The sequence below is a fragment of the Sapajus apella genome, unplaced genomic scaffold (genome assembly GCF_009761245.1).
Source record: "Sapajus apella isolate SASKATOON/1434 unplaced genomic scaffold, GSC_monkey_1.0 scaffold128, whole genome shotgun sequence".
In the NCBI taxonomy this organism is placed as follows: Eukaryota; Metazoa; Chordata; class Mammalia; order Primates; family Cebidae; genus Sapajus; species Sapajus apella.
The window spans coordinates 1,429,492-1,452,595 of NW_022437068.1; the positions used below are offsets into that span (position 1 = coordinate 1,429,492).

Genomic DNA, 23,104 nt, shown 5'->3' on the forward strand with positions numbered 1-23,104 from the left:
GGGGTGGGCCTAGCAATCTGTGTTTTAGGGACTCTGCTTTATATGCTCTTTGGGAGCTCTTGGTCCAAGATGATTCTTGCACCTCACCTGATAGTGTAGGGCCCATTTGTCAGTGTGCTTTGAATGATTTCTAGTAGGCCTTACCCTTGCTTATAGTGAAGTGCTTTGCCCTATCTCTCTACATTCATAGAATCTCTTGGAACCATCCTATAAAACTACCCCCACTGGCTTATCATTTATTACTTAGAAAAGCTCAGTATGTCAATAAGCTTTTTTCCGAGAGAGGCTAGCTGGCTCACTAATTAGACCTTGCAACACTGGTTCTTTTTAGCTTAGTATGGCTGCTTAGGAATCCTGAGTCTTCGCGTCAAAGACTACAACTTCAAAGACTGGATTTTATAAAATCACAGAGGATGATCGGCCCTAGAGGACTGGTTCATGTTAAACAGATTTACAAGATATGGGTTTGTAAACCTCAATTCCAGTTTAATACTAGTAGAAAATATTCCCTTCCTAGTGATTGTTGATGATAGTTTTTTTTTTTTAAATTTTAAAATTCTATAATTTCAAGGATTGAAGAGATTTGTACTCATATATGTATGATGTCATAAGATTTAGTTCAGGCCACTTAGAAGGCATTGGGCAATATCTTGCACATTCTGATACTACACTCCCACTTTTGGGACTTTTTCCAAAGGGCTGGAGGATATAGGAAAACCATATACACAAAGAGTTTCATAAAAGCATTGTTATAAGAACCCATATTTGGGAGTAACTTAAATATTCAACAGTAGGGAAATTGTTAAGTAAATTATGGTATAATCAATAGGTAAAATATTATACAATTATAATGACAACTTAGAAACTACTTGCAATCCTGAAAAATATTGTATTAAAAGGTAGAATAAGAGATTTATTGATTGGAACCTTACAAAAATGTAGTATAAGTGAAAGTCTGGAAGAGAATATACAAACGTGATAGTTATATTGAAGTAGTGAGATATGGAGGCCTTTTTATTTGTTTTTATATTTTTCTCTCTCCCAAAGTTTATTCAGTAATATAAAATTACTTCTATAATTAAAAACATACAGTGATAGCTTTCTTTTTCTTTTTGGTGTGTCTATGATTCTGATCAGTAAAGATCAAGGCAATACATGATTTTTTTTCTATTATACCCAAAATTTATTTCATACTAAATTTTATTTCACATATTGGACTTCCCTGTACTTTTTATTTGCCTAGTCTCTATTTGGCATGGAGAAAGAAACCCATCTCTGCCATGGCCTCTTAATGTTCTCAGCCATACTATTTTTTTTTATTTTGTTTATTTTTAAAAATTTGTTTAATTTGGTTGATTTGTTTGGGTCCACTATCTACTTGATCTTTAGTACATACTGGCAAATAGAGCTTTTTAAAAACGGCTTCCAGTGTTACTTTCTTTTAAAGCCCTTCTCTCTGGATTTTTTCCTATTATATTTCTTTTTTTCTGAAATTGAATGACCTCATGATAGAGTTATCCAGTTTTCTAGCGCCTGACAGAATGTTACACTTATTATCATAAATAGCAGCTGAGGCAGACTCACGAAAAGGTAAACTTCAGTTACAAATGGTCATTATGAGCCTTTGATATAATTTGTGATAACAATTTAAAAAATATAAATAAATGTAAAATGGCAAGTGAGTAGAGGTTCCCCAGAATCAGTGTGAACATTGTGAAAAGTGTATATATTTATGGGTAGACACACACACACACACAAACACACAAACACACACACACACACGCACACACGCAGTAGCCTTTGAATGAATTCTTTTTTCATCTTTTCTGTTGCATTGTTCTAGAAATTCCAGAGGAGAGTTAAGTGGTTTTGCCTTTGACATCGGTTACAGATTACATTTTTCTTGTCACTTTCTTTGGGACTTCTTTTGTGAAACTTGCAGCATGTTGTAGAATAATCTTTAAGTTTTAAAAGCTTTTTAGAAATTTCATATCAATGTTATTAAATATTTCTTCTGTATGCCTCCCCAGTTTGGGATGATTTCATCCGTAATGATAAGCCAGGACAAACTTCACCCAACAATATTTAGATTACGGGTCTTAGAATTTGTTTATGAATAAAATAAACTCGATGTGATGATACCTTTAGAGAATAGATCTACTGAGACTGATGCATTTTTATTTTTACTTTTGTATTTTTGTGTTTATTTCATTGATTGATTGATTGATTGATTGATTGATTGAGACAGGGTCTCATTCTGTCATCCAGGCTGGAGTGCAGTGGCATCATCACGGCTCACTGCAACCTCAACTTCCTGGGCTTAAGTGATCCTCCCACCTCAGCCTCCCGGGTAGCTGGAACTATAGGCGTGAGCCACTGCACCCAGGTAACTTTTATATTTTTTGTAGAAACAGGTTAGCTGTATTGCCAGGCTGGTCTTGAACTCCTAGGCCCAAGCAGTCCTCTGGCCTCTGCCTCCCGAAGTATTGGGATTACAGGCATGAGCCACGTGCCCAGCCTGAAGATTGTTTTAAATGAAGATTTATTCAACAAATGTCTATTGAGTCCCTACTTTGTGCCAAGAGCTGTTTCAGATAAGGAGGATAAAGCAATGAACAGACAAATTCCATTCCTCCTCGAGTTTACGATTATTGTTATCTAGATTTAACGAGAACATTTTTCGGTGGGAATGACAGTGACTAAGAGGAGGTGAATGGGTCTTTGCCTTGTAACTAGACGGCATTGCTAGGCACCATGGACTCAAATGGCTCTCTCTGAGTTTGGTGTAGGTATGGGGAAGAAAATCTGTGACCTTGAATATTTTTCCTAGCTCTCTTACTATCCTATTATCTTAGGTTATATTGCATGTATTATATATTGTATATTATGCATAATATGTTTATAATTTATTTCTGTCTCGTAATAAAGTTATTTCAAAGGAAGTAAGAATGTATCCTTTGCTAATAAGTTATTACTATTCTTGAAAATCCAAATGACAAGAAGATTATTCACTTTGAAGGATTATTTATTTTTATAATGTTTTCACAGTAGATTTAAGTGGTTAACTATCCAAGTGGATTTAATTTATAAATAAATGAATTAATTTAAAAAATGTGGTTACCCCTAATAATATGTAAAACAAAGTTCATGGAGAATGTCCTATTAACATAGAAAACTTTTTCTTGAGAGATAAAGTTGGCCACTTTCTCTTTAAAAGGCCATTACAAACTTTTACAAGCTGAGAATATAGTATCTGAGTAAAAGAAGACCCAGATCTTTTTTTAAACAACCAAATTATTTTGATCAAATTACTTATTATAGCTATTTTCAGTTTCTATATTCACAAACTGTTTACTATTTTAGTTCTGTTTTAAATTAACTGAAAATATTATATTGCCCACTTAGAAACAAATTCTGAACCACGTGATTTTTTTTGGGAAAAAATTTGATAAGGAAAATCAATTTTGATGGACTTTATGCAAAGTTAAGTAGAATTAATTCTTTCATATATATGGGGCCATGAAATGTTACAGTGTCACTCAATACAGATGGTACCAAAACCTTCAAATTTTGCAAACTTTGCCACAGTTCATTTATTTGGTTCTACAAACATTTACCAATTGACCACTCGCTAAACCTGCCCACCTGTAAACATGACCTTATAAAATGGTGAGACATAGCTTTATGTCTTAAGACTATACCATGCGGGGTAGATGAATCAGTATCTTGTATTGGGCACACAAATTACCATAGCTCAATAAAAGCTGAGAAAATGACTAAGTGATTGAACACAGCGTATTGCCATGGTTGTGTCTTTAAGCCATTCATGAAATTCATGCTTTGTATTCAACTTAGCCTGCTTTATGATCTTTGATCCTAACCAAGCACAATACACTCACAATTAATTTGTTTTTATCATGAACATTGAATTTTTAAATATCCGGTCGACTTTCTTTGTCATATAACTTGTGTATGAAATATTTACCTTGGTCTCAGTTTTTTTTTCATTCTCAAAGGAGACAAAACCAGCTTTTGAATTCAGAAATGCAAACTAATATTAATATCAGCCTAAGTAAAACATAATTAGAAGGCAGATCTACTCTGAAATGGAATCTGATATATTCCATATTCTGTGTTACACATATTTGCTGATTATCTGCTGTCATGTCTTGTAATTTTCATGGGAAAATTCTGTGTACCAAGCAAAATAGTTAGCTCCTAAAGCACAGGAATGTGTATCGTAGTTCTCATTCTTTTTACCCTGCTGTGCACTGTATACCTTCCCTAATTCCCAGGCAGCAGTACAGGGAACTGGGAACATTATACATACTTTATTGTTTTCAACCTGATTTTATTTTGAGGACAAGTGTGTGCTTTTTCAATATCACTTGTATGGGATTCTCCACAATCTTAGGGAATTTCCTAAACTACTTAAAATATTAATTCCTATTTTATGTATCTTTTTATGATACATTATGATATGAAACTAATGGCAGGAGAAATTTCCATTTTGTTATTCTAAAGCAGGCAAAATGGGCTATGAAAGGAGAAAATGTTAATTATAGACTTCAGCATTCTATGTTGGACCTTATAGTTGTTCTGGTCAGAAGAACAGGTTTTTTAACGGCCTAAGGGCCAGAGCATTGTTTTTGCATTCTTGCTTGAAGGCTTTCAATGGCAACTGTAACAAACTTTACTTAGTACCACAGTTGAAGAAAAGTTTACAATGATGTCCAATACAAAATGTTACTCAGACTTACCACTCACACATAAAATAAAACTTGGTTCCCTTCTTAAACTTCGTTAAATGTTAGATAAAACACGATCAAGTTTTGGCCTACTCATTTGTTTATAATTTAATTCAGTTGCTCAGCTAGTTCATATATGAATCCCAAGTATTCTCATCACAATTATTTAACGATTAATCTCCTTTTACAAGGTAGATATGTGCTTATAAGCAACTTCAAAATGCCAGACAAAGAAACTGCTTTACATATACAAGCAAAGCAAATAGATGGACCTTGTGACATCTCTGGACACCCACTCTTCTTGGTAGGCCTTCATCTGTGGGTGTAGAATGAAGGTAGGAGTCTGCTCACTAAAGATCAATTCAAGGAACTTCCACAGTCTCCACCCTTGGGCAACCTGCCCTTCTTCTCCTGCCACCACACCTGTTCAGATACTAGGGCAAAGAAGTGCTCTGCTAGACACAAGCAGATGCTTCTGTCACTAAGAGAATATAAGGAAGGATAAAGAACTGAAACAGGTTTGAGGCTTTCTCTTATTCATCATCTAGACTTCAGTTTTCTTGATTTATTACTCCTTCACGTATTGCCAGACACAAAGAATTGCACATGTTTTCAAGTCAGTTCTAGGCATAAAGGGAGACACCAGAGCTTCTGTAGCTTGGAGCTTATCATCTATGTGAGCCAAGAAGGGGTAATGTTGAAACAGGTAACTAGCAATTCACAGCAGTATGTGATTAAGGGCTAAAATAAATAAAGGCAGAAAACAAATGCTATGGAAATTCAGAGAAGGCTAAGGTTGGTGTGGAGTGGAGGGGACAGCAAGGGTAAAGCCTTGTAGAGAAGGTGGGAATTGAACTAGACTTCAGAAGTTCAGGGATTGACAGGATAGCCTCACAAAAAATACTAAAAACAATACAGAAAAAGAAACAAGAAGGGAATTAAAGGATGATTCCATGTGTACAAAATATCCCGAGTAGGTACATCCATAGAGATAGGAAGCAGATTGAGTTGCCAGGAGCAGGAGAGAAAGGAAAGGGGGCATGACTGCTTAATGGGTACAGGATTTCCTTTGGAGGTGATGAAAATGTTTTGGAACTACACAGAGGTGATGATTGCACAACTTTAAGAATTAACGAATACCACTGGATTGTACACTTTATAAATACACTTTAGATTGTGAATTTTACCTCAAATTAAAAAAAAAAAGTTCTTGGTTTGAGGTAGCTAAAAGAGAAAAGAATATCCAATGTGAGAAGAGAATTTCCAATATAACAAAACAAGGCCTGGAATAGCAAATAAGCATTGAGTTAGGGGAAGGTTTGCCAAGATTAACCGGTTTGAAGTGGAGAGTGCGTGGATGTGAGTAGTGAGAAACATGGTTGGAAGTGTAGATTTTAGGCCAGATGATAAAGCGTCTGGAATGCAGGAGAAGGAGTGTGGGCTTTATCTCATAAGGAGCCGGGAGATTCCAGATCGCAAGAAGAGGGGTGAGATGATTGAATCAGAAGATTGGTTTGGCAGTAGCATGCAGGAAAAGCAGTCAGGAGGCTGCTGCAAAATCCAGACGAACCATGAGGAGGGCCTGTAAGAGTGAAGACAAAGGGCAGGTGTGGACGATGCTCTGAAGCAGAGAGTGATGCTCACCAAAGTGTGGTCCATGGGTTGCTGCTAACCCACAAGTGTTAGTTACAGACATGGCATACGCTAAGGATGGATTTGAGAGTAAGCCTTTAAAACTTGAATATTGTTATGATATTCAAGCACATGATTTTGCATTTTATAGCAATATCCACAGTGGATGTAAGAAACAAGAAAACTTCCTTCATCCCAGAATTAGAGGACTACTGCCCTAAGGATGAATGAATGGGGTTGATGACTGACTTCTGTAGGGCAGTCTTCTTTTTTTTTTTTTTTGAGGTGGAGTCTCATTCTGTTGCCTGGGCTGGGAGTGCAGTGGCACAGTCTTGGCTCACTGCAACCTCCGCCTCTGGGTTCAAGCAATTTTCCTGTCCCAGCCTCCTGAGTAGCTAGGATTATAGGCACCTGCCACTACGCCCTGCTAATTTTTTATATTTTTAGTAGAGACGAGGTTGCTGCTAAACCACGTTGGCCAGGCTGGTCTCGAATTCCTGACCTCATGATTCGCCTGCCTTGGCCTCTCAGAGTGCTGGGATTACAGGTGTGAGCCACTGCGCCTGGCCTTTTTTTGTTTTGTTTTGTTTTTGAGGTGCAGCCTCACTCTTTTACCTAGGCTGGAGTGCAGTGGCACGATCTTGGCTCACTGCAACCTCTGCCTCCCAGGTTCAAGCGATTCTCCTGCCTTAGTCTCCCAAGTAGTTGGAATTATGGATGTGCACCACCATGCCTGGCTAGTTTTTGTATTTTTAGTAGAGACGGGGTTTCACCGTGTTGGCCAGGCTGGTTTCAAACTCCTGACCTCAAGTGATCCACACACCTCAGCCTCCCAAACTGCTGGGATTACAGGCAGGAGCCACTGTCCCCGGCCAGGCAGTCATGTTTTATGGCTCCTTTACAATGTCCCATACCTTGTGCTAGACACTAGGACCACAGCAGTAGGCAAGATGGATTGACACCTTCCCTTGTGGAGCTCACTGTCACATAGATAGTCGTCGTCTTTGTCAAAAGATTGCTAGGAATTAAAGGGAGGTCTAGTTCAGCTCAGCATAAGGAAAGTATTCTCATACTACAGCTGTCCCACAGTGGGAAAAGAGGATTTGTGAGAAAGTGAGTGCTTTGTCATTGGACATATTCACGCAGAGTCTGAATCATCTCTTAAGAAGTCTTGCTTTGGTGGGAGAAATGGACTAGGTGACTTAAAAAGTCTTGTGTAACCCTAAGGTGCCATAATTCCCTGTTATCTAAGATGAACCTAGTAGAACGTATTTTCTTCATAATTGGCTTTATTGGAACATCAGTATATATACTAAGGTTCTGTCTGTTTCCATTAGCGCTTATAATTATGTTTACCTAAATTTAAATGCAGATTCAATTTTGAACTTCTCTGTGTAGTTAGTTCCACAATTCTTTTTAAAGCAAGTACTATTCTCTAATGCCTTCTCAGACATTCACTTATTTCCAACTTTAATATTTATAGTAAGTTCCTCTTTCACGTGATGTTTGTCAGAAGCCATGCAAATTTCTGCAGAAGTGAGTTACATAAATCGAAGTCAAGCTGCTGACCTGCAAATCGTTCGTTCTTGCCCCTGTGATGTCATGTTGTGGTTGAACAATACCAGGCGTGACTACCCACGTGAGGATGTCTTTGGGATGCCATTTTAATTAGGTGAAATAACTTTTATTGTTCAACTTATGCGACTAGTTACTGCAAACGTCAAACTGTTATATTTAACAGCTAGAATGATCACAGATTAATTGCACTTTAAAGGATCTGGAGGACATAGATTCCTATAGGAGTGATAACCTTCCTATATTTTTGGGGAAATTTTAGGATATATATATATATATATATATATATATATATATTTTTTTTTTTTTTTTTTTTTTTTTTGAGACGGAGTTTCGCTGTTGTTGCCCAGACTGGAGTGCAATGGCGCGATCTCGGCTCACCACAACCTCCGCCTCCTGGGTTCAAGCAATTCTCCTGCCTCAGCCTCCCGAGTAGCTGGGACTACAGGCACGCACCATCATGCCCAGCTAATTTTTGTATTTTTAGTAGAGACGAGGTTTCACCATGTTGACCAGGATGGTCTCGATCTCTTGACCTCGTGATCCACCCGCCTCGGCCTCCCAAAGTGCTAGGATTATAGGCGTGAGCCACCGCGCCCGGCCTTAGGATGTTTTTAACTCAGATAAAGGACATTATTTTCGTGAGGATGATTTTAATGCTTATGGTGTCAGCTGGAGAAAAATGTTAGCTGCAGAAGAAAAAATTTGTTTCACTTCAAATCTAGTAGAATATTTTGTTGAAACAGCCAGTTTTTATTGTGTATTATTAAAACAGCTTATACTTTTCATTAAGATATATGTAAAAAAATTCACATGCCTGGTATACAGTAGTTACCCAATAAATATTTATTGAATATTGTTGAATGACTGTGGGGTGAGGGTGGACAAATATTTCAAATGGAAAAATAGCATTAGCAAAGGAAAACGTGAATGCAGAGAAAAGCAAAAATGGTTTCCTTAAAGTCGCATTTATATGTAATAACAATGGGAAAACTTTTTGGCTGAGTAATTTTGGTGGCTTCTTAATTTCTTAATATTTAACAACCAATGACGACTCTCTCTGATACTGATATCCAAAGTAGATCGCTGAACTTGAACATGGAAAAGTTACTGCCTCTGACTAATCGGAATTTCTGAGTCTTTCCTCTCTTCTGTCTTCTTTCCTTCCTTTCTTCCTCTCTTCCCTCTTTTCCCCTCAGTTGTGGCCCTAGCTCTTGTTCTTGTTCCCTCTACCCCCTCCCCTTTTTCATTTCTGGTGTTCCCTATGGTTTTTTTTTTTTCCTTCTTTTTCTGTCTCTCTTCTCTTCCTCTGAATTCCTGCTTTCTTTCCTCTCTTTCCCAATTCCTGCTGTCTCTGACTTCAGTTGTCTCTGACTGTAATATAGAAGTGAATAGTGTTTTTATCTAACTAAGCAGGTGATCAAATAGGGATTTTTGATTCTGCATTTCACATGAACAAAATGTTTATGTTCCTCTTCATGAGACAAAATAAAGTTGAATGTCACTTATAAATGGGTTTTGTTTGACTTTTTAAAGAATTGAATCACTAATCTTCAAGTTGGTAGAAGGAGGTCAGTAGACTTTGACTCATAAATTTTTGTTAGCATAATGGTTTGTTAAATTGTCTTTAACAACCTTGGTTTCTATCCCCTTTTTTCCAAATGCAGACAGAGCCAGTGAAACTTCGGCATCTAATTTTTATTACACCTTCAATGTGCAGTTGTACAAGAGCTGGAGTATTTGTTTTGTTCATTCTGTGTCTTTATTGTCTAGAACACTGCTAACAAATAGCAGATGCTCAACAAATAATTGTTGCTTAATATTTCAAATCTATAGTGTCATTCTGCCTCCTAATCCCAAATAGCCATTATAACTTCTTGGACTAATGTTACTCATTAAGGTAACTTAGTTTATAATCAGTTTATAAATGTAACCATACAATTTCATGCTAAAGTGTTTTCTTTCCATTCTACCTTTTGACTATTCCACAGTTTAAATCCTGAACCAAAATGTCATTTAACCATCCTTCTAAATGATTACTCCATAATTAAGCACCAAAGAAGTCATCTAGCTATTGATGGTAATAGTTAATATTTGTTGAATGCTTATTCCATATCAGGCTCTGTTTTGAGCACATTATATACATTATCTCATTCTTTTTAACAACCATGTACACCAGCAGTCCCCAGCCTTTTTGGAACCAGGGACTGGTTTCATGGAAGACAATTTTTCCACAGACTGGTGGCTGGGGGAGGTGGTTTCAGGATGAAACTGTTCCACCTTAGATCATCAGGCATTACTTAGAGTTTCATAAGAAGCATGCAACATAGTTCCCTCGCATGCACAGTTCACAGTAGGGTTTGCACTCCTTTCAGAATCTAATGTTGCTTGCTGCTCCTTTGAGAATCTAATGCTGCTGCTTATCTGACAGGAGGTGGAGCTCAGGCAGTAATATTCACTCACCCACCACTCATTTCCTGCCGTGTGGTTTGGTTCCTAGCAGGCGGTAGACTGGTACTAGTTCTTGGCCCTGGGGTGGGGGACCCTGATATATGGTATTAAAGTCAGATGATCCCAGCACTTTGGGAGGCCAAGGCGGGTGGATCATTAGGCCAGGAGATTGAGACCAGCCTGGCCAACATGGTGAAACTCTGTCTCTACTAAAAATACAGAAAATTAGCTGGACTTGGTGGTGGGCGCCTGTAATCCCAGCTACTTGGGAAGCTGAGGCAGAAGAATCGCTTGAACCCGGGAGGCAGAGGTTGCAGTGAGCTGAGTTCACACCACTGCACTCCAGCCCGGGGACTCTGTCTCAATTAAAAAAAAAAAAAAAAGTCAGATGAAGAAACAGGAACAGAGAGTTAAAATAATCTGCCAGGTGATAAAAACTAGTATTTGAAACCAGGCAATCTGAACATAGCCACCCTGTCATGCACAAGAGCCTACTTTTCAAGTATTTGGCTTTCCAGGGAATGGGATGTCCAAATCCCATCACCACCACCAGTACTCTACATTTAACAATTAGACCTATACAAGTGCAACCATATTCACATGTAGCACTGTGGATTATGTTTAAACTCTTCGTTATTAAGAGTTTAAGTGTGGATTAAATTTAAACTCTTAGTTGTGTTAATTCACTGCAAATCAGCTTGTGTTACTGTAAATTAAATTAAAGGGAATTAAGGGGAAATTAAAGGGAAGGGGTATATGAGAAGGGTTGCTTTGTGGTTATAAATTGAATCTTCTTTAATGTATTTTGAAAGACCCCAGTAAAGAATGGAATTTCTTTTAAAGAGAGTGAGGAGTTGTCCAATTAGGTGTTGAATTGTGCTTCCTTTGGAACTCTGAAGAGAGGAGTTGTGTTTAGAGATAGGTTTGGGAGCTATAAGCAAGCAGATGTGTTTATGAGTCGGAGTGCTGAGGGCAAGAATATAAAGAAGAGACGAAGGCCAAGAAAAAACTTAGAGAACACAAAATAGAAAGAAGGGGTACCAGGAAAAGTGACTAAAATTGTCTTCATATGGTAGGATAAGAGTTAGGAGGCCAGGTGCAGTGACTCACACCTGTAATCCCAGCACTTTGGGAGGCCAAGGCAGGTTAGAAATCAGCCTGGACAACATAGGGAGATCTCATCTATAAAAAATGAAAAATTAGCTGGGTGTGGTGGTGTGCACATGTAGTCCCAGCTACTTGGGAGGCTGAGGTGAGAGGATCACTTGAGCCTGGGATGTTCAGTCTACAGTGAACCGTGATCACACCACTGCACTCCAGCCTGGGTGACAGAGCAAACCCTTGTCTCAAAAAAAAAAAAAAAAAAAAAGAGAAAAACAGATCTCAAGGAGCCAAGAGACAGATTCAATAGTGGAGGATGGGCAAAATATCAAATGCTGCAGAGGCAGAGATCATGGTGTGCTGGAGCTGTGTTGTTAGATTTCCAGGATTTTATTGAGCCAATTGTTACACACAGCCATTATTAAAACTTAAATTGGATACAGTTAAACACAAGTTACATTCAAAATAAAAGTAAGAAATACACAAACCACACCAATTCCTAATTATTTTACATTGCTGAGATGATTCATACCCACTGAGTACTGGAAATAGACCGTAATATTTGTGCCGCTTTTATATCAGTCATGGTGGGAGTATTTACAACACAAAAATTGGTGAACATTACAAATCAGGGCATTTTTCTCTGCAAGGAGGACCAGTTAAATATTTACTGGCATGCCACTGGAAAAATAGAATTGAAGTTAAGAAAAGTCTAGGATTTAGCAGGAAGGAGATGACAGGTACTTGAGTTTCAGTAGAAAGGAGGTAGGTGCCAAAAACCACAGTAAAGTGGGTTGAGGAGTGAAATAATAAAAAGCCAAAAACACGTGTTCAAGTAAGTTTGAGAACCATCAAGAAGCAGATTGTTATTGTTGATGGTGGTTCTGTTTTTTAAATTACAGGGTTTTCAGAGTACATACAATGCTAATGTACTTTATTAGTCTCCAAAAATGAAGACCATACGCAAATTTATTTTATGGTAGAACCTTTTCTGTTGAAAAATCTTAGGGAACAAGTTACCTATAGAACAAATTTTGGGAAATGCTGCTCTAGTATTTCACAATTAAGATGATACTGATTGTGAAGTTTGAGATTAATATTCTTGTTCTTAAGTTTTGTACTTTTTTTTTTTTTTTGAGACGGAGTTTCACCCTTGTTACCCAGGCTGGAGTGCAATGGCGCGATCTGGGTTCACCGCAACCTCCACCTCCTGGGTTCAGGCAATTCTCCTGCCTCAACCTCCTGAGTAGCTGGGATTACAGGCACGCACCACCATGCCCAGCTAATGTTTTTTGTATTTTTAGTAGAGACGGGGTTTCACCATGTTGACCAGGATGGTCTCGATCTCTTGACCTCGTGATCCACCCACCTCGGCCTCCCAAAGTGCTGGGATTGCAGGCTTGAGCCACCGCGCCCGGCTAGGTTTCGTACTTTTTAAAAGAACTTTTGTCAAGAGTGGCTGTTGAATTTTACTGAGTACTTTTTTGTCATTTTTGTAGTAATCCTATAGCTTTTTGACCTAGTGCTATGAGACGTTTTAATAGACTTTCAAATATCAAATCTTCTTTGCCTTTCTGAGATAAATATAACTTGATTATGGTGGTTCATTATTTTAATAGAGGATTTAATTTGTGAATTAGCATTTTATTTAAAATCAATATTGATAAGTGGGACTGATATTTTTCTCTGTTGTCAGGTTCTAATATCAGTGTTATACTACTATAGAAAAGTTTATTATGTTACTATATTTTTTCCTACTCAGAAACAGTTTATGTATTAAGAAAATTAAATCTTCCTTGAAACCTTTAATAAATCATCTATAAAACTAATAGCTTTTTGGGAAAGTAATTCTTTGATAAGTTTTCAATTATTTCCATTGTTATTTTTCTATATCTTAAGTCAACTTCACTGTTTATTTCATTTCAGACAAGTTAGTCTGAGTAAAATGCCCTTGGCCTGCCTTATTATTTATTTAGGTTCTGGTAAAAATCCTATCCCAGTTGTAAAATCATTGTGTGGGTAGAGATGAACAGCCCCTATCTAATGTGGGCTGTGTTGAAGTGTAAGGCAGTTGTCTGCTGTCTTCACAGCCCAGTTCTCTGGCTTCTAGGGATGGGTAGGATGTTTATAATCTAATGAATATAAACCAATCTTGAGTTATTTTACCAGATGGCAGAGGTGAAAGAATTGCAATCCCTGGTATCTGCTCCCTCCAATGGATCTCGTCTCTGCCCTACTGTGTTTCGTGTCTGAAGACAGTTCCTTCTAAGATACAATGCAATTCTGAATGGGTTCAGAAGGGAGAGGACTAGTGGCAGGAGGAGGCTTGGGGAAAGGTTGCCTAAACCTGTCTGACTCTGAGAGTAGTGACAACCAGCCAAGTTTTCTGTTTAATCCAACACTTGGGACTACACACTAGGAATAGATAGCAATTTCTAGAAATCGTTACTTTTTACCCATCTACTTCTGAAGGAATACATATATATTTCAAAGGGAAATTGTCATGAATATTGAGGAAAGCTGGTACAGCTTAATCTTAACCTTGAAATCAACATTCTTTAATTTTTTACATATGGATTTTGTTCAGTTTTTTTAGATTAAAATCTTTCCTTTTGTTTTCACATATTTGAGCCCTTTTTAATTGTTGCCTTAAATGTAAAAACAAACAAACAAAAATTCCAAGCAGTAATCTGTCATAGATTACATAGTTGTTTCTCATCTCTCATGTTTTCTACGTGTTGTGCATGAGCAGTTTCACTGTGGGTGCTCCTTTCATTTTTGGCTAACAAATTAGAGTGTGTTTATATATATTATTATGATACAGGTCAGTAGTCACAGCCAGAAAACATAAAACGTGGGCATAACACACTGACACATTAGCTCTTTCTAAAGAAGAGCATGTCCAATTCTGAAAAGAAAATTGTTGCTTTATTTTGATACTGAGTCTGTATTTAAAAGTTTTTGTTTTTATTTTGTTTTATTTTGTTTTGTTTTTGAGACAGGGTCTTGCTCTGTTCCCTAGGCTGGAGTGCAGTGGTGTGATCATAGTTCAGTGCAGCCTTAAACTCCTGGGCTCAAGACATCCTCCTGCCTCTCAGCCGCTTGCGTAGCTGGGACTACAGGCACACACCACCATGCCCAGCTAATTTTTCTATTTTTTGTAGAGACGAGGTTTTTCTGTGGTGCTCAGGCTGGTCTCGAACTCCTGGGCTCAAGCAATCTGCCTGCCTCGGCCTTCCAAAGTGAAAATGTTTTCTTTCATTTTCCAAATAGAAGTACTAAACAATGCTGGAGAAATAAACAAACAAGCAAAATACATTGGCTATAGTTTATATTCTTTCCTGCTAGAGTTAACAAAATGGGAGAACATTTTATCTTCATGGTCTACTACTTTTATGCCATGTGTTAAGTAATAAAATAGTTTTTGTAAATTATAAATTAAAGGATACATAATTAAAAGAGAAAATACTGTAGAGTTTCATGGAGGTTAGATTCTGAATGCAGAATGTTGAGTCTTGATGTTGGCACTATTCAGGCCCTGATGATAAGGCATTTGGCACTAGGTGCTATTTTGTCTTGATGGAAAATACAGCTATTCTAGGATTCTTAAGCCTTTCATAAGAGATAAGATTGTGAATCCTGAGACCCTGGGCTCTTTTACTTAGACAATCTGTTCTCTGGCTCATCCTCTGAAAAGTCTGCTTCATAAGGGGTGTGCTGCATTTGCCTTGCCTACATGGTTGAGGCACACATCTATACTGTCATTTTAGGCTAAATAACCATGTGTCATCTAGAATGAAGTTATATTTTATTAAGGATTGTTTTTGCAGTGTATAACTTATCAAACATTAACCTTCAACGTTATTAATCCTTTTAAGGTCTAGTTTTTCTTAAGTCTGCACAGTAGTAGAGGTATCATCATTCATGTGACATAAAAGATGAAAAAGGGCTTAATTCACGTTAGTGACGGAAATAGGAAAGTAGGTAAAGTGAATCTAATACATGTCTCTTTTATGAAATAATTTTTAAAAGATTCTCCAGCCCTGTATGATTTATGGTGAATCATTTTGTGGTCTGTTAGTTACTTCTCGGGAATATAAAGCATTGTAGCTCAGGGAAAGCAAACATTCAGAATGAAATCCAATAGAGAAATCAAATTTATTTATGCATGTACATTTTGGCAGCCTAGGTTGTATACATGTGTACACAATTTGAACATCTGTGTACATTGAAAATCTTTCTTTTTAATTGTTCAGATTTGAAAGAAGACAACACTAAACCACAAATATACAACAAGAAGGCCATTTTCTCAAACAATAGTCAGCCTTTAACAGTAAGTAAAATCAGAATTTATACTGCACTTATATTGAAAAGTATCCCTTTTAAAGAATATGCAAATTAGACATAGTATTTTATTGTAAAATTTCCTAGAGAGTTTTTATTTTTGACTATTATAATACTTTCTGCTAGGTAATTTCCCAGTCAGTTGGAGTATACAGTATAACATGTTTGTCTAACACAAAACAAACGTAGGATGGGAAAATGACCTAGAAGTTGAGAAATAACTCAAATCCTTAAAAATGAAACTCTAATTAAAGTCTTTTACGTTCCTCTTAATTTTTCTACTTAAGTAACAATTACATTATTTTAGATCCTTATGATACTTTTAATTAAATTGAGATAAAAATTAAGATCTCTTGCCTGGTTCCCTATTGGCCAGGCAGTCATAATCTGTGGTCACAAAGGAGAAATTAGCTTCTTATAAGCCAAATATGCTCCATTCTAGGAAGGAGAATTGCTAAGTTATAGCTGGTACCCAGTATTAAAACTACTTCCTTCCTGGGACTGACTAGATTGGGGTAGGATTTCAGGGGCTCCAGGGGCTTCCAAAGTTTTGGGATATCCAGCATGCAGAATTTATCCTTCTGAGGCCTGATTATAGGGTTCTAAGGCAGTTCTTAGTCCCTAACTTTTTTGGGAAGGAAAAGGAGACATGTCACTTTAAGGCTTCATGTAGTTTTAGGACCATAGATTTTGGTAAATCATGAGCTAACACAGAACATCTCATTTTCCTGAAATCTACAGATAAATGAAATCCACAACATTGAATAAAGAATTATCAGTTAGAAAAAGAAATTAATATAGAGATATGTATATACATGGGTTATTATATATACATATGTTTGCTAACTCTGTCTGCTAAGAGGGCCTAGAAGTAGTGACTTTCCAGTAGCAAACTAGATTGTGGTTTCCAAATAGAGGCTGGGCATCCCAAATCTGAAAATCTGAAATTTGAAATGCTTCCGGATTCAAAACTTTTTGGGCATATAGGTGATGCTCAAAGAAAATATTCCTTGGAGCATTTTGGATTTTGGATTTTTGGATTTTGGATGCTCAACAAGTAAGTGTTAAGCAAATATTCCAAAATCCAAAAAAATGCAAAATCCAAGGTATTTCTGGTCCCAAACATTCTGGATAAGAGATACACAATCTGTACCATTTTTCCTTAAAGAAAACCAGAGCTCTTTGGAGAAGGGTTAATTCTAAGCCTGGGGCAGGGAAAATACAAGCTGAGCATGGAGGATGTTGTGGGGCCAGAAAGTAAGGATGTGTTCGGAAGAGTCAACCTAAAAAGAGCTCCCAATGTCCAAAGCTGGAACAATTTGATCAATAAAATAACTATATATAGTATCAAATTGTAATCTTATTTATAAATAAAATATATACATAAGTCCAGGTTGATATGAATAAATGACTGAATAAATAAATAAATGGGGAGAGAAGAACTCCTTCTTGTAAAAGACTTTAATAAATGTAAAAGGAATGGGGGAAATAGAAAATTGTTGTCACAAAGCCACAGCAATAATTGGTGCATGCAACTTCCTCTGATAAATACTAAAATTAGTGAGTGGGCCAGGTGTGGTGGCTCATGCCTGTAATCTTAGCACTTTGGGAGGCTGAGATGGGTGGATCATTTGAGGTCAGGAGTTCAAGACCAGCCTGGCCAACATGGTGAAACCCCATCTCTATTAAGAATACAAAAATTAGCCGGGCGCGGTGGCTCACGCCTGTAATCCCAGCACTGTGGGAGGCCAAGGCGGGTGGATCACGAGGTCAAGAGATCGAGACCATCCTGGTCAACATAGTGAAACCCCGTCTCTACTAAAAATACAAAAAATTAGCTGGGCATGGTGGCGCGTGCCTGTAGTCCCGGCTACTCGGGAGGCCAAGGCAGGAGAATTGCCTGAACCCAGGAGGCAGAGGTTGCGGTGAGCCGAGATTGCGCCATTGCACTCCAGCCTGGGTAACAAGAGTGAAACTCTGTCTCAAAAAAAAAAAAAAAAAAAGAATACAAAAATTAGCTAGGTGTGGTGGCAGGTGCCCATAATCCCAGATACTCAGGAGACTAAGGCATGAGAATCACTTGAACCCAAGAGGTGGAGGTTGCAGCGAGCTGAGATTGTGCCACTGCACTCCAACCTGGGCAACAGAGTGTGAGTGAAAGTTTAAGGTGAAAGAAAATATTTACATAACCTCAAAGTATCTGATTACAAAAGGAAAAAATGCTAACTTTACAGTGAAGAATCCTGACAGACACCACCTTTAACCACATGAGCAGGGACAATATCAAGAATAATAAGATGTAGTGACCTCATATGCCCCTGATAGGATGTCCTGAAAAGGACACATCATGCCTTTGGTATTCTTCCCAAACATTCCTAATCTCATTTGACTATGAGAAAGCTTTAACCTAAATACAGACACATTCTCCAAAATATCTGACCCTCACCGTTCAACAGTATAGAGGCATAAAAGACACATCTTTACTAATGAACCACCACAGATTCGGAGGAGAATATTGCATGACAACTAAAGGCAATGTGGGATCCTGGATTGGATCTTAGAGCTGAAAAAGGACATTAGTAGGAAAACTGGTGAAATCCAAATACTTTATAGTATTGTGCCATTCTCAATGTATTACGTCTTTTTTTGCTTTTATTATTATTTTTAATTAACACACAATTGCACATATTTATGTGGTACAGTCTGATATTTCCATACATGCATACAATATGTAATGATCAAATCAAGATAATTGGCATATCCATCACCTCAGACACTTACTATTTTTTTGTGCTGGTAACATTCAAAATCTGTTCTTCTTGCTGTTGGAAAATATACAATAGGTTGTTGTAAATTATATTCACCCCACCATGCTATAGAACATTAGAACTGTTCCTTGTATCTAGCTGTAATTTTGTATCTGGTAAGCAATCTCTGGCTATCCCCAGCCCTTTCCAGCCTCTAGTAGCCCCTATTCTAGTGTCCGCTTCTATGAGATTAACTTTTTAAACCCGCGTATGAGTGAGAGCATTTGGTATCTGTCTGGCTTATTTCACTTAACCTAATATCCAGCAAGCTCATCCATGTTGTCATGAATAACAGGATTTCATTCTGTTTTATGACTGAATGATATTCCATTACGTATGGGAACCACATTTTCTTTATCCATTCATCTGTTGCTGGAACTCAAGTGGATGCTGTGTCTTGGCTTTAGTGTATCAGCATTGATAATTGTACTGGGACTGCACTGTGGTAACTGTGGGGGCTGCCTAAAGGGCACTAAGGAACTCTATCAAGTTAAGAAGTTTTTTTACAGGTCACAGTGGAGTCAGTAAATCACTCTCATTAGATTTTTGCTAATTTGTGGAGTAAGTTTCTGCATTTGCAAATCTTAGAAAAGAGTTAGGCAGGGGCATTCTTTTCATCAAGACTATTTCTTGAGCTGTTTTCTAATCCTTTTCATACATATTCCCATCCCTACCTCTACAAGTCTAATCCTTTTCATACACACTCCCATCCCTACCTCTACCTCTATTTAGTGTACTTAGTGCTTTAGCCAGTTGCTTATTGCCCTTTAGAAACCTGTGAGTGGGAATAACTCCACAAAACTCTGCCTTCTCGGGAACCACGTCTTAGCAGTGTTTTTTCTTGGTGACAGTAAGGGTCTGATTTGAATGTTCAAACCAGAACTGTCAAAGTATTTCATGAAATACTTTGAAAAAATCTCCTGATCCATAAATCATTATTACCGAAGACAGGATTTGAAAAAGAATTTAGAACTCGTAGTCTTATATTTGTTTGAATGGGGGAGGAGAGAAGAAGACCATATTGTTTCTAGGCAAAATGTCTTGGAATTCAATAAATACAAGTAGTACTAAGGGATCTTTCATTCTTAAAGGAAATCAATGACAGCATTAAGTTGCTAGAAAATCAGTTTAACTTTGGAAAAGCATAAAGCCTTTTAAAATCAAAAGAGGAAACTCTTAAAAGACAAAGTTAGGGGCAGGTATGTACTTTGGCATCTGAAAATGAGCGGTCTAAATTCAAGCATTTTGGCATGAAAAATGAAATGTGAAGTATTTGGAATTCGACCCTGAATTTAATTGCCGGTAACTCATGTGTATGTTCAACTAATTTAGCAAACTACACTAGTTCACATTTTTTAGGTGAAACAAGAAATAACAGAAGTTGCATCTAAAGTAGTCAAATTTCATAGAGACAGAAAGTAGAATGGTGGTTACCACGGGCTGGGGCACGGGAAGGGAATGGGGAGTTAGTATTTAATGGGGATAGTTTCAGTTTTGTAAGATGAAAAAGTATCGGAGAATGGTTACAAACATTGTGAATGTACTTAATGCCATTGAATGCACACTTAAAAATGGTTAAAATGGTAAATTTTATCTCATTTTATTACAGTTTTAAAAACTAAAAAAGAAGTAACAAGTCTTCAGCAGTTATATTCCACTTCTTTGCCAGGGTGTCTGGCTCTAAGGAGAATCTCTGCTTAGAGGGCCATTAATCCTTAGGAACCTTTAAAAAAAAAGAAAATCTAAAGATGGTTACTGGACATCATTTACCAACTGGCAGTTTAAATGGCCTGTATACCATAAATTGTGAGGTTAAAAAAAATCTGGTACACAGGAAACTGTAGAGCTGGGTGGCTGGGAGAGTTGCTTGTGGGGTTAATTTATAACTAAGACAAATGAATCTATAAAAAGAAGAAAAGCTCCATAAGAAATATGCTAACTGATGGTGAGGGAGAAAAAGGGTTTAGATAAAAGATATCTGAACTTGTTTGGTCTCAATGATTTTATGACTAAGGAATTCAATTATAGGTGTACTGGGTGGAGCAAATCACAATCTGTAAATTACTAATAGGACACAACGATCTTTATCATTTTCTGTATATGTTCACATGCAAAGTTCAGTCCTGCCCTCTGTAAATAAACTCTCTGCCTATCTATACCCATGCTATGAAGTCAGGGCTTGAGTGTTGAAACATAGGCAGTGCTTACTGCCCCAACCTTAAAGATGGGTGGAAATACGATTAGTAACTAAGGCAAATTACTTTTGCTTTTGAATTTTGGCCTTTGGGTTTGTTTCATTTTTGTTGATTTATTTTCATTTTTATTGCTAAAAAGCTGTGGAATATTTTTTAAAATAAAAAGATCACAACCACACAAACTAATTCTTCTGTAGTTTCTTCCAGTTTTGTTCACATTTGTACGTTTTTATTTACTGACAGTTACTGTATATGTATCACTTGGGCCTCAGCCTCTTTCACTGTTAGGTCCAATAAATTTTTCACTTCTACCTGGCTTTTGGATTTTTCATAATGGCAACATAATCTTAGTGATAGCACATAATTTACTAAGTCAGTTTTTAGGTGGCTTCTGGTTTTTTATTATATGATTATGTTTTATTCTTATACCATGAATATCTTTATGTACATATTTCACTCAGTTCAAAAGATTATTTTCTTCAGATAAATTGCCAAGAGAGGAATTTCCGTGTTAAAGTGTTTGAGCAATTAATTATATTACTCTTGTATTATTAATTTTATTACATTTCAAATTGCTTGGAGGATATATTAATAGCAAATGAACAAAACATGCAAAATACCAATATATTTTGGAAATACATTTAAATGATTTCTGTTAATTTAAATGAATTATCATTTACTTAAGGCTTTGTGTGTATGATAGTGGTGGGAGGGTGGAGAGTGAAGAGCTTCAGCAGTTGTTTAGAGATTAGAACGATGTGAGTGGTTTATTTTTATTTTTATTCTTTAGAGTCAGGGCCTCCCTCTTTTGCTCCAGCTGGAATGCAGTGCGATCATAGCTCACCACGACTTCAAATGCCTGGACTCACATGACCCTCTTGCCTCAGCCACCCGAGTAGCTGGGACTACAGGCACACACCACCACACCTGGCTAATTGTTACATTATTTTCAGAGAGGAGGCCTTCCTATGTTGCCCAGACTGGTCTCAAACTCTTGGCCTCAAGCAATCCTCCTGCCTTGGGCTCGTTTTTTGCTTTTTGTTTGTTTGTTTGTTTGTTTGTTTTTTAAAAAAACAACTTAATAGCAAAGAAGTTAGAGATTATTTCCTGAGGCTATGTCAGATGTAAATAAAATGTAAAGACTATGCTGTGGGTCTCTTTTGACCTTTAACTCCAAGTTGCTAGTTATTAGGAAGGAATGATTGCTTTTGAAAATTCAGATTTAACAAAGTAGGACTTTCATAGAGATGGGTTCAAATCAATTTTTAAAAAATATTTTTTAAAACCAAATATTTTTAAAGTTTGAATATTTCAGAAACAAATATAAATAAAGATATAATACGAATTTTAAGATACAAAACTATATGTTTACAATGTATTAAAATGAATAGGAAAAATATTATTGGTAAAATTCTCTCCTTTTTATTCTCAACTTTCTGTTTGGGAGTTCAGGGTCTCCTTCCCCAGTTTTCTTTGCCTCAAATAAATAAATAAACCCAATTATGAGCTCTACAGTCTGAGTTATGGCATTCTTGGTTCTTTGGATACCGCCAATAACTTATATGTCACAAATAATGCATACAAATTCTACCACAGTGTTACGTAGTAAGTGCTCAATAATTGGAAGCTACTATTCCATTGGGCAAAAGGAAAGCAACTGTGTTCCCTTTCATACTGTTCTTGTTTTTTGTTTTTTTTTTCTTTAAGCTCGTGACTTCTTGTTCTTCAGCCCAGATCCTGTGATCTGAAATAATTTAAATTATTAAAAGTTAGATATTTTTAACCTTTTATACTCCCACTAGGCAGGACATAGGAAATTTAGTGACGTAAACATCTTTAATAATCTTTAAAAGTCATAAGACTTGGTGGCTGGGACAAGAAACAATTAGGTATAAATTTCAGGGAAATACCATAATGGCATGACTTTTGTTTTCTTTTGTTAACAAGCCACATGGCTTTCCTCTCAAGCCCAAGGAATACATAGTGTATTCTTCTTGTAAGATTTCAGTTTTGTCTGCCTCACAGAAATGTATGTTTCCCTAAGTTTGCTCACTATAATTTGTGATTGCTATTTTTCTTATCTGCGAAGGAAGTACAGCAGTTCCCACTGGGGAAATACCATGTTAAGTTGATCCTAAAATAAGAAATCTAAGGGAAAGGTCACATCCTAATAACTTGTGCAAATCTAAATTCCCATGGAGCATTACAATCATTTTGTAGGAGTAGAGTATTAAAAATCTATTATTGAACT

The 23,104-nt window shown here is 37.0% G+C and overlaps 1 protein-coding gene across 3 annotated transcripts in view; it reads left to right on the plus strand.

Annotated features, from left to right (window-relative positions):
- PPARG (peroxisome proliferator activated receptor gamma) overlaps positions 1 to 23,104 on the plus strand; it is a 142,013-nt gene that overhangs the window by 8,196 nt on the left and 110,713 nt on the right. For 2 of the 3 annotated variants that reach the window (XM_032262262.1, XM_032262261.1), the window contains exon 2: positions 15,764 to 15,840. The exons of the other annotated variant lie outside the window; for it this stretch is intronic. The gene's annotated coding sequence lies outside the window, so the exon portion shown is untranslated. The remainder of the gene's footprint in view (positions 1 to 15,763; positions 15,841 to 23,104) is intronic. 3 annotated transcript variants of the gene reach the window in all.